The following is a 9,962-nucleotide window of genomic DNA, read 5'->3' on the forward strand; positions in this document are numbered from 1 at the left end:
TAAACACAACCTACTCTAAAGACTCATTATAAAGCTAGAATTACCAATAAAGTATGGAATTGGAGGCAAGGTGAATGAAAAAATTTATACAATAAAATAGAGAGTGCAGGATTAGACTTCCACATACACTGACAACTGATCTTACAAATATGCAAAGTATACTCAGGAGAGAATGAATAGTCTTTTTGACAAATGTTACTGAGATTATGATATCCTTATGTTTAAAAAAACTTTTATAAATGTTTTCTGCCACATGCAAAAATTAATTCAGATTGGATCATACATAAAAATTGAAATCCTAAAACTATGAAATTTCCTAGAGAAATCTTAAGAGAAAATCTTCACAACACTGGGTTAGACAAATATTTCTTAGATATAGCGACAAAAGCATATTCCATAGAAGAGAATTTGATAAATTGGACTTTGTGAAGAGTAAAAGCTGCTGCTTCTCAAAAGTCACTGTTAGGAGAGTAGAAACACATACTACAGACTCAGATAATATTTTTGCAAATCCTGTATCTGATGAAAGACTTGTAGATAAAATCCACAGAGAGGTCTCAAAAATCAATAATAAGAAAAAAAAAACTAAAAACACTTAAATAGCTTCTTCAAAGAAGGTATAGATATCCAATAAATATATGAAAAGATGTTCAAAATCATTGATCAGTAAGGAAACATAAAGCAAAACCATGATGTCACTGGATCCCTATTGTAATGGCTTAATTTGGAAAAGAAGAAGAAGAAGAAGAAGGAGGAGGAGGAGGAGGAGGAGGAGGAGGAGGAGGAGAAGGAGGAGGAGGAGGAGGAGAAAGGAGAAGAAGGAGAAGGAGAAGGAGAAGAAGAAGAAGGAGGAGGAGGAGGAGGAGGAGGAGAAGGGAAAGAAGAAAAAGAACTGATTATATCAAGTGTTGGCAAGGATATGGAGGGACTGAAAGACTTATACACTGTTGGTGAAAATGTAAAATGGCTTTTTTGTGCTTGCAGTGGTGGTGGTGGCAGCAGATGCACCCTCTACATGCAGAACATTGCCTGTGAGTTTGTGGACCAGTACCTGCCTGGAAATGTACTGCCAACAACCACATCATGGTCACCAAGGACCACAGGTCCATCCAGATGAATGTGGCTGAGGTTGACAAGGTGACAGGCAGTTTCAATAGCCAGGTTAAAACCAATGCTATCTTTGGGGCCATTTGCTGGATGGGGGAGTCAAATGACTCCATCCTCTGACTAGCAAAGGTCATGGGCAGCATTTCAAAGAACTTCTGACTGGAGAGGATTATGGATGTGAGATATTTGTCAAGAATAAATAGCACCCACTCCCCCCAAAAAGAAAGCAAATGTAAATGGCACATCCACTTCGGAAAACTGGTTGTTTTTGTGTTTACCATTTAATACAGCCATTCCACTACTAGGTATTTTTCCAGGAGAAATAAAAGCTTATCTGTGTATATAAAGACAAGTACAGAAATGTTCTTAGCAACTTTATTTGTAATAGTCATAAATAAGGAATGCTCTAATAATAGGTAAGTAGATAAAAAAATTATAGTGCAATCATACAACTTAATGCTACCCAGCAATAAAAACATAAATAAGATACATATGTAACATAATCCCTTCTTTATTATGCTGAATGAAAGAAACCACCATAGAAGAGGGTATACTTGGGGCACCAGGGTAGCTCAGGGGTTAAGTGTCTGCCTTCCACTTGGGTCATAATTTTTTTTAAGCTTTTATTTATTTATTTGACAGAGAGAGAAATCACAAGTAGGCAAGGAGAGGAGGGAAGTAGGTTCCCCGCTGAGCAGAGAGACCAAGGTGGACCTCGATCCCAGGACCCTGGGATCATGATCTGAGCCAAAGGCAGAGGCTTAACCTACTGAGCCACCCAGATGCCCCACTTGGGTCATAATCTGGGGGTCATGGGACTGAGATGGGTGGAGTTGGCCTCCCTGCTCAGCTGGGAGTCTGCTTCTTCCTCTCCCTCTGCTCCTCCCTACTCCACTCACGTTCTCTCTCTCTCTCTCTCTCTCTCTCAAATAGATAAATAAATAAGATCTTTAAAAAATAGTATATACTTAATTTTATTTATATAAAACTTAAGCTAAAAAATGCAAAGTAATATATTCTGATGTATTTTGCATATAATATGCTGCATTTTGTTTTAGAAAGTTAATTATATTTTAAAGTTATTAAAATAAGTAAAAAGTGGGCACCTGGGTGGCTCAGTGGGTTAAAGCCTCTGCCTTCGGCTCAGGTCATGATCCCAGGGTCCTGGGATCGAGCCCCGCATCGGGCTCTCTGCTCAGTGGGGAGCCTGCTTCCTCCTCTCTCTCTCTCTCTGCCTGCCTCTATGCCTACTTCTGTCAAATAGATAAATAAAATCTTTAAAAAAAATAAAAATAAAATAAAATAAGTAAAAAGTATATATTTTAACTTTAACTTCACTTTTAGCATTATCAAAGCTCCACATATCTTTGTCTAAATCCAAATTTTGTCTGGTATCATACTCCTTTTTTCCATAAAACTTCTTTAACATTTATTTTAGTTAAAGTGTGCAGGTAATATAGTCTCTCATCTTTCATTTGTTTAACTAATTCTGAATTTCACCTTCAGTTCTGAAAGATATTCTTTCTGGGTATAATATTCTAAGTTGAATTTTCCTTTTTATTTCATTACTTAAAGGATGACTCTCCAACATCCTCTAGCTTACACTGTCTCTATTGGTGACTCTTAAGGTATTTTATAATTTTATGCCGATGTACATAACGTGTTTTTTTTTTTTTTTTCAATGATTGCCTTTAAAATTTGTTTGTTTTCAAAAGTTTGTCTTTGCTGTGTCTGGAGGTATCATTTGAATTTGTGAGTTTGTGTAGGTGTGTCTATGTTGGTTTATAACCTATTTTGGATTCACTGTTTCTAGGATATATTGTTTAATATCTTTAATTTTGTTTTTGAAAATTTCTTGACATTTTCTCTAAAAATTTACTCTTTTCCTTTCTTCCTGGGATTCCAATTAGATTTTAAACATTATGTTTTCCTTAGCTTCTTGTTATGTTGACTGCCTTGTCTCTTGAAAAACTGTTGTTGTTGTTTGTTTGCTTGCTTCTTTGTTTACTTCTCCTTCTCTTGGCATTGTGTCCTTTTCCTTGAAAATCTCTGATTCTAGAAAACCTATGTAGCAAACATATATTGAACACTAAATTAATCAAGTATACATGAGTTGTGTTTAGGTTTTCTACTCACTCTGGTTGTTTTCAGGACAACAGTTTCTCTTAATCAACCCTTGTATGTGGAGGGAGATAAGAGGATATTTCACAGCCTTAGTTCAAGTGCTACGACTGGTTGTCTAAAACTGAATCTACATAATTTCATGAAATATTTGGCTAATATTATTTTCCATTTCACACAGAACAAATTCCTACTTAAGGGAATAATCTTCAGTCATAGTCTCTTCTGAAATCCTTAACCATAATGATGCATACATTTGTTGGCTAGTAGACTGAATCATGAGGGATGGACTTATCTATATAGGTTGGATAGAATAGCCAGATGTTAAATTTTTATTTGGAAAATGACATTTAGTAAAAAACACTAAGAGAATACTTTTGCAAGTGGTACTATGAAAATGTGGTGAAGTGAAAATAATGTACTAACTCTTTACCATGAAGTACAATGTGGGGATCCTAGGTTGTTCAATTGGTTAACCATCCAACTCTTGATTTCTGCTCAGGTCATGATCTCAGGGTTGTGACAGTGAGCCCTGCATTCAGCTCTGTACTCAGTGGGAGAGTCTGCTTGAAGATTTACTCTCTCCCTCTCCTTCTGCCCTTCCCCCTACCTCTCTCTTTCAAATAAATAGATAAATCTTTTTTTAAAAAAGGAATACAATGTAATAAAACTAAACAAACTAGTCCGTTTCCTATATAGTTCTTAACATTAGGATAAAGTAAAATTTTACGGATAGCATTAAAGTGGTAGAAACATATTCAAAGTTAACTATGTTCTGTGTAGATCTGAGTGAATTTGCATCTTAGCCAACTATTTTGTATATTTGAAGATATAATTTAATCCTTCAAAATAACAATAATTTTAGTTCTTTTTTTCGGTTTTAGCATCCCCGTGTTAATATGAATAACTTTACTTGATCATGGGGGAATAGCCTTTCTTAAAATGCCTCAGAAATCATAACTTAAATGCAACTTTTATTATTGGTCATCCTACTCTATCAGAAAACTAAAAATAGATTTGGAGAGATAAGAAGATGGCAGTGGAGTAGGAGGACCCTAGGCTCACCTCATCCCATGAATACAACTAGATAACTATCGAATCAGCCTAAATACCCCAGAAATTGACCTGAAGATTGAGAGAACAATATCCAAAACTAATGGAAGAGAATAGGCCACACTGAAGAATGTGGGAAGGATGGACACATGGTGTAGGGGAGAAGCAGATCCTGCCTGCTGCAGAGGGGAAGGGGCCATGGTGGTGGAAAAGGGCAAGCAAGAGAGAACTTGGGGAGAGGAGCTTGGGGGAACAGGAGATGCCCTTAACCATTGGCTTGGAGAATGAGAGGGGCTGAATTTCCTTAATTCTTAAAGACACTTAAAAATTCCTCTAACACTTAAAAACACTTAAAAGCCTGGAGTTTTAAAGGTTAGTGGGCTTAGCTGGGATAGACTCCAGAGGGCACAGTGTTGCTCTTGGAAAGGAAGAATACAAACAACACGGGGAGTGCATCATGGAAACAATGATCCAAAGAGCACCTAGAGCACATAGTGGGGAGATTATTTGCTCTTCTTGGAGCATGTCCCTGAGACACAGCATTCATGGAGACACCTTTCTAGGAACAAAGATGCTCCATTTCCTTTCCCCACCTCTCAGCATAAACACAGCACCACCTGTAGGAAGCAGCACAGTGTGGACACTGGCTGCATAATTTGCTTGCACTAAGCCCTGCATGCCTAAACTCTGCTGGAACTGCCCTTCTCAGTCTTGCTTGCCTCAGTCCCAGTGTGGCAGGCCCCTCCACTAGAAAATCAGCTCAGACCCCTGCCCATACCATTTCTCCCAACCAGTTTTGCAGGGTGTGGGTTCTAGCCTTGCAGGGTGACAGGTCTCATTTCATAAGCAGAGCAAAGTGCTAGTTAAAACTTGTCTCATTCAGGCTGAGAGTGAAACACTACCTATATTTTACAAGAAACGCCTCTGCAGATGACTGATCTGAAGGACACAGCAGTCAAAATACAAGAGCAGAGAGCAGGCAGCACACATTGGAGGCCCTCCCTGAACCACCAGGCCCTGGGCACTACATGACATCTTCTTCATAAGACCATTACTTTGAGGAGGGCAGATATCTGGCTTTTCTAACACTGAGAAGAAGGCAGAGACTTAGACGAAATGCTAAGAAGAAGGAATTTATCCCAAATGAAAGAACAAGATAAGGCCATGGCCAGATATCTAACCAAGTAAACAGATATAAGTAACAGGCCTGATGGAGAATTTAAAGCAGTCATGATAAGGATACTCACTGAGCTTCAGAAAAGAATAGAAGACATCAGTGAGGTCCTTACCACAGAGATAAAAGAATTTAAAAGAATCAATCAGAGATTAAGAATACAATAAATGAGATTAGAAAAACTCTTGATGTAATGAATGGGAGGCTGAAAGAAGCAGAGGGATGATTTAGTGACCTAGAATACAAAGTAATAGGAAAGTAATAAAGCTGAACAAAAGAGAGAAAGAATTATGCAAAATGAAAACAGACCTAGGGAACTCAGTGACTCCATAAAACATAATTTTTATATTATAAGGGTCCCAGAAGATGAAGAGAGAAAAAAAGGGTGCAGAAAGTATGTTTGAAGAAGTAATAGCTGAAAACTTCCCTAATCTGGTGAAGGAAATAGATGTCCAGATTCAGGAGACACATAGAACTCCAATCAAAATCAACAAAAGCAGCCTACACCAAGAAAATGGTAATTAAGTTTGCAAAATATAGTGATAAAGAAAAAAATCCTAAAAGCAGCAAGACAAAAGATATCCTTAACTTACAGTGGAAAACCCATGAGGCTAGCAAGAGATTTTTTTTTTTAAAGGTTTTATTTATTTGACACAGAGAGAGAGATTACAAGTAGGCAGAGAGGCAGGCAGAGAGAGAGAGGGGAGGAAGCAGGCTCCCCGCTGAGCAGAGAGCCCGACGCGGGGCTCGATCCCAGGACCCCGGGATCATGACCCGAGCCGAAGGCAGAGGCTCAACCCACTGAGCCACCCAGGCGCCCCAACTAGCAAGAGATTTTTAAATGAAATTTGGCAAGCCAGAAAGTAGTGACATGATATGTTCAATGTGCTGAATGGGAAAAATCTTCAGCCAAGAATATTCTATCCAGCAAGGCTATCACTCAAAATAGAAGAAGACATAAAGAGTTTCCCAGACAAACAAAACCTGAGGAGTTCATGACCACTAAACCAGCCCTGTAAGAAATATTAAATGTGACTCTCTGAGGGGAAACGAGAGATCCAAAGTGGCAGTATAAAGCAGGAATCACAAAAGCAGTAAAAATGAATATTTCTGTAGAAAAATAAGTCAAGGAACTCACAAAAGAGGTTATAAAATATAATAACATATACATAAAATGTGGGGAGAAGAGGAGAAAAGAATGTGTTCAAGCCTAATGATCATCAACTAATATAAACTGCTATTTGCAGAAGATGTTATATACAAACCTAAAGGCAACTGAATATGAAAAAAACACTAATAAACATACAAGGAATAAAGAGAAAGAAATCCAAATATATCACTAAAGATAATCAGCAAAACATAAAAGAAAGATAAGAAAAGGCCAGTGAAAATATCCAGAAATCCAGTAATGAAATGGTAATGAGTGCATATCTATCAATAACTTCTGTGAATGTGAGTGGAGTAAACACTCCAATCAAGAGGAATAGAGTGACAGAATGGATAAAAAACCAAGACCCATCTATATGTCCCCTACAAAAATACTCACTTTAGACATAAAGAGAACTGCAGATTGAAAATGAGAGGATGAAGAAACATTTATCATGCAAATGATGTCAAAAGAAAACCAGAGTAGCAATACTTATATAAGACAAAGTAGACTTTAAAACAAAGACTGTAATAAGAGACAAAGGACATTATATAATAATAAAGAGGATAATCCAACAAAAAGATATAACAATTGTAAATATTTATTCTCTCAATATGGGAGTACCCAGACATATAAAACAATAACAAATGTAAAGGAACCCATTATAATAATACAATAATATTACGGAAATTTAACACTCCCTTTACATCAATGAACAGATCATCTAAACAAAAATCAACAAGGAAACAATAGTTGTGAAGGACACACTGGAACCAGATGACCTTAACAGATAATATTCAGAACATCCATCCTAAAACTGCAGAATACACATTCTTTTGAAGTGCAAATGGAATATTCTCCAGAACAGATCACATCTTGGGCCACAAAACAGGCCTCAACAAATATAAGAAGACTGAAGTCATACCATTAAGCTGTTTTGACCACAACACTATGAATCTAAAAGGCAGCCACAAGAAGAAAATCTAGGAAGACCACAAATACACAGAGGTTAAATAACCTGCTACAAAACAATGAATGGGACAACCAGGAAATAAAAGAAGAAATAAAAAAGTACACGGAAACAAATGAAAATGAAAACACAACTGCATCCTTTGGGTGCAGCCAAAGTGATCCATTCTAGATGGAAGTATATAGCAATACAGGCCGACTTCAAGAAGCAAGAAAAATCTCAAATAAACAACATAACGTTACATGTGAAAGAGCTAAGGGAAAAAAAACAACAAATAAGGCCTTAAGACAACAGAAGGAAAGAAATAAAAAAGATTAGAGTAAAAATAAATGATATGGAAACTAAAAAAAAAAAAAAAATAGGTCAATGAAACCAGGAGCTGGTTTTTTAAAAAATGGGAAAAAAAAATTATTAACTTCTAACAAGACTAATCAAAAAGAGAGAAGGACAGAGAGAGAAAGTACTCAAACAAAATTACAAATTTGAGAGGAGAAATAACAACCAAACCACAGAAATACAAACAATTATAAGAGAATACTATGAAAAATTATATGACAACAAATTGGACAACCTAGAAGAAATGGATAAATTCCTAGAAATATATAACATACCAAAACTGAAGCAGGAAAAAAATGCAGGATTTGAATAGATTGCTAGCAAGGAAATTGAATCGGTAATGAAAAAAACTCTCAACAAACAAAAGTCCAGGACAAATATGGCTTCACAAGCAAATTCTCCCAAACATTTTTTTAAAAGTTAATATCCATTCTTCTCAAACTCTTCCAAAAAATAGAAAAGGAAGAAAAACTTCCAAATTCATTCTGTGAGGACAGCAGTACCCTGACTACCACAACTAGATACAGATACCCTCCCCACCCCACACACACACTAACAGAAACAACAACAACAAAAAAAAATACCTGAGAGAGCTACAGGCCATTATCTCTGATGAACATAGATGCTGAAATCCTCAACAAAATGCTAGCCAACAGAATACAATAATACGTTAAAAAAATCACCACAATCAAATGGGGTTTATTCCTGGATTGTGAATGTTTATTCACAATAGTCACAACTGAATCAAAATAATACATTACATAAATAAAAGAATGGATAAGAACCACGTGATCATTTCAAAAGATGCAGAAAAAAATTGACAAAGTACAAAATCCATTCATGATAAAACCCCTCAACAAAGTAGGTTTACAGGGAACATATCTCAACATAATAAAAATCATCTATGAAAAATCCACAGCTAATATCTTCACCAGTGGGGAAAAAACAGAGTTTTTCCTCACAGTAGGAACAAGATAGGGATGTCCACTCCACCCAGTTATTTAACACAGTACTGAAATCCTAACTACAGAAATCGACAACAAAAAGAAATAAAAGGCATCCAAGTTGGCAAGAAAGAAGTCAAACCTTCACTATTTGCAAATGACATGACACTCGATATAGAAAATCCCAAAAGACTCCCCCAAAAAACTGCTGAAACTGGTAAACAAATTCACTAAAATCACAGGATACAAAGTCAACATACAGAAATCTGTTGCATTCTATACACCAATAGTGAAGAAGCAAAAAGAACAAATTAAGAGTGATCCCATTTGCAACTGCACAAAAAAAAAAAAAAAAAAAAAAAACAAGGAAAAACAACTGCACAAAAAACCTAGGAATAAATCTAACCAAAGAGGTGAAAGACCTATACTCTGAAAACCATAGAACACTTATGAAAGAAATTGAAGATGACACAAAGACATGGAAAGATATTCTTTGCTCTTGGATTAGAAGAACAAATATTTTTTAAATGTCTACACAGGGTTGCCTGGGTGGCTCAGTTGATTAAGTGTCTAACTCTTGGTTTTAGCTCAGTTCATCAGGGTCATGAGATTGAGTCTCACATTGGAGTCTGCATGAGCTTCTCTCTCCCTCCCTCAAATAAATAAAATCTTTTTAAAAAATAAAATGTCTATACTACACAAAGCAATCTACATATTTTAAATGCAAATTCTGTATCAAAGCACTAACAGCATTTTCACTGAGCTAGCATAAACAATCTTAAAATTTGTATGGAACACAAAAAAACCCCAAGTCACCAAACAACCTTGAAAAAGAAAAGCAAAGCTGGAGGCATCACACTTCTTTTTTATTTTAAGATTTTATTTATTTATTTGACAGAGAAAGAAAGATCACGAGTAGGCCGAGAGGCAGGCAGGGGAGGGGGGTAAAGAAGGCTCCCCGCTGGGGAGGAGTCAAGATGGCGGAGAAGTAGCAGTCTGAGACTACTTCAGGTAGCGGGAGATCAGCTAGATAGCTTATCTAAAGATTGCAAACACCTACAAATCCAATGGGAGATCGAAGAGAAGAAGAACAGCAACTCTAGAAACAGA

General features: G+C 36.5%; 1 pseudogene; it reads left to right on the forward strand.

Annotated features, from left to right (window-relative positions):
• The first annotated feature begins 1,015 nt into the window (after positions 1-1,015).
• On the forward strand, positions 1,016-1,266 carry LOC111147792 (annotated as a pseudogene).
• The last annotated feature ends 8,696 nt before the right edge of the window (positions 1,267-9,962 follow it).

Source organism: Enhydra lutris, unplaced genomic scaffold, assembly GCF_002288905.1.
Source record: "Enhydra lutris kenyoni isolate GAN:26980312 unplaced genomic scaffold, ASM228890v2 scaffoldscaffold1, whole genome shotgun sequence".
In the NCBI taxonomy this organism is placed as follows: Eukaryota; Metazoa; Chordata; class Mammalia; order Carnivora; family Mustelidae; genus Enhydra; species Enhydra lutris.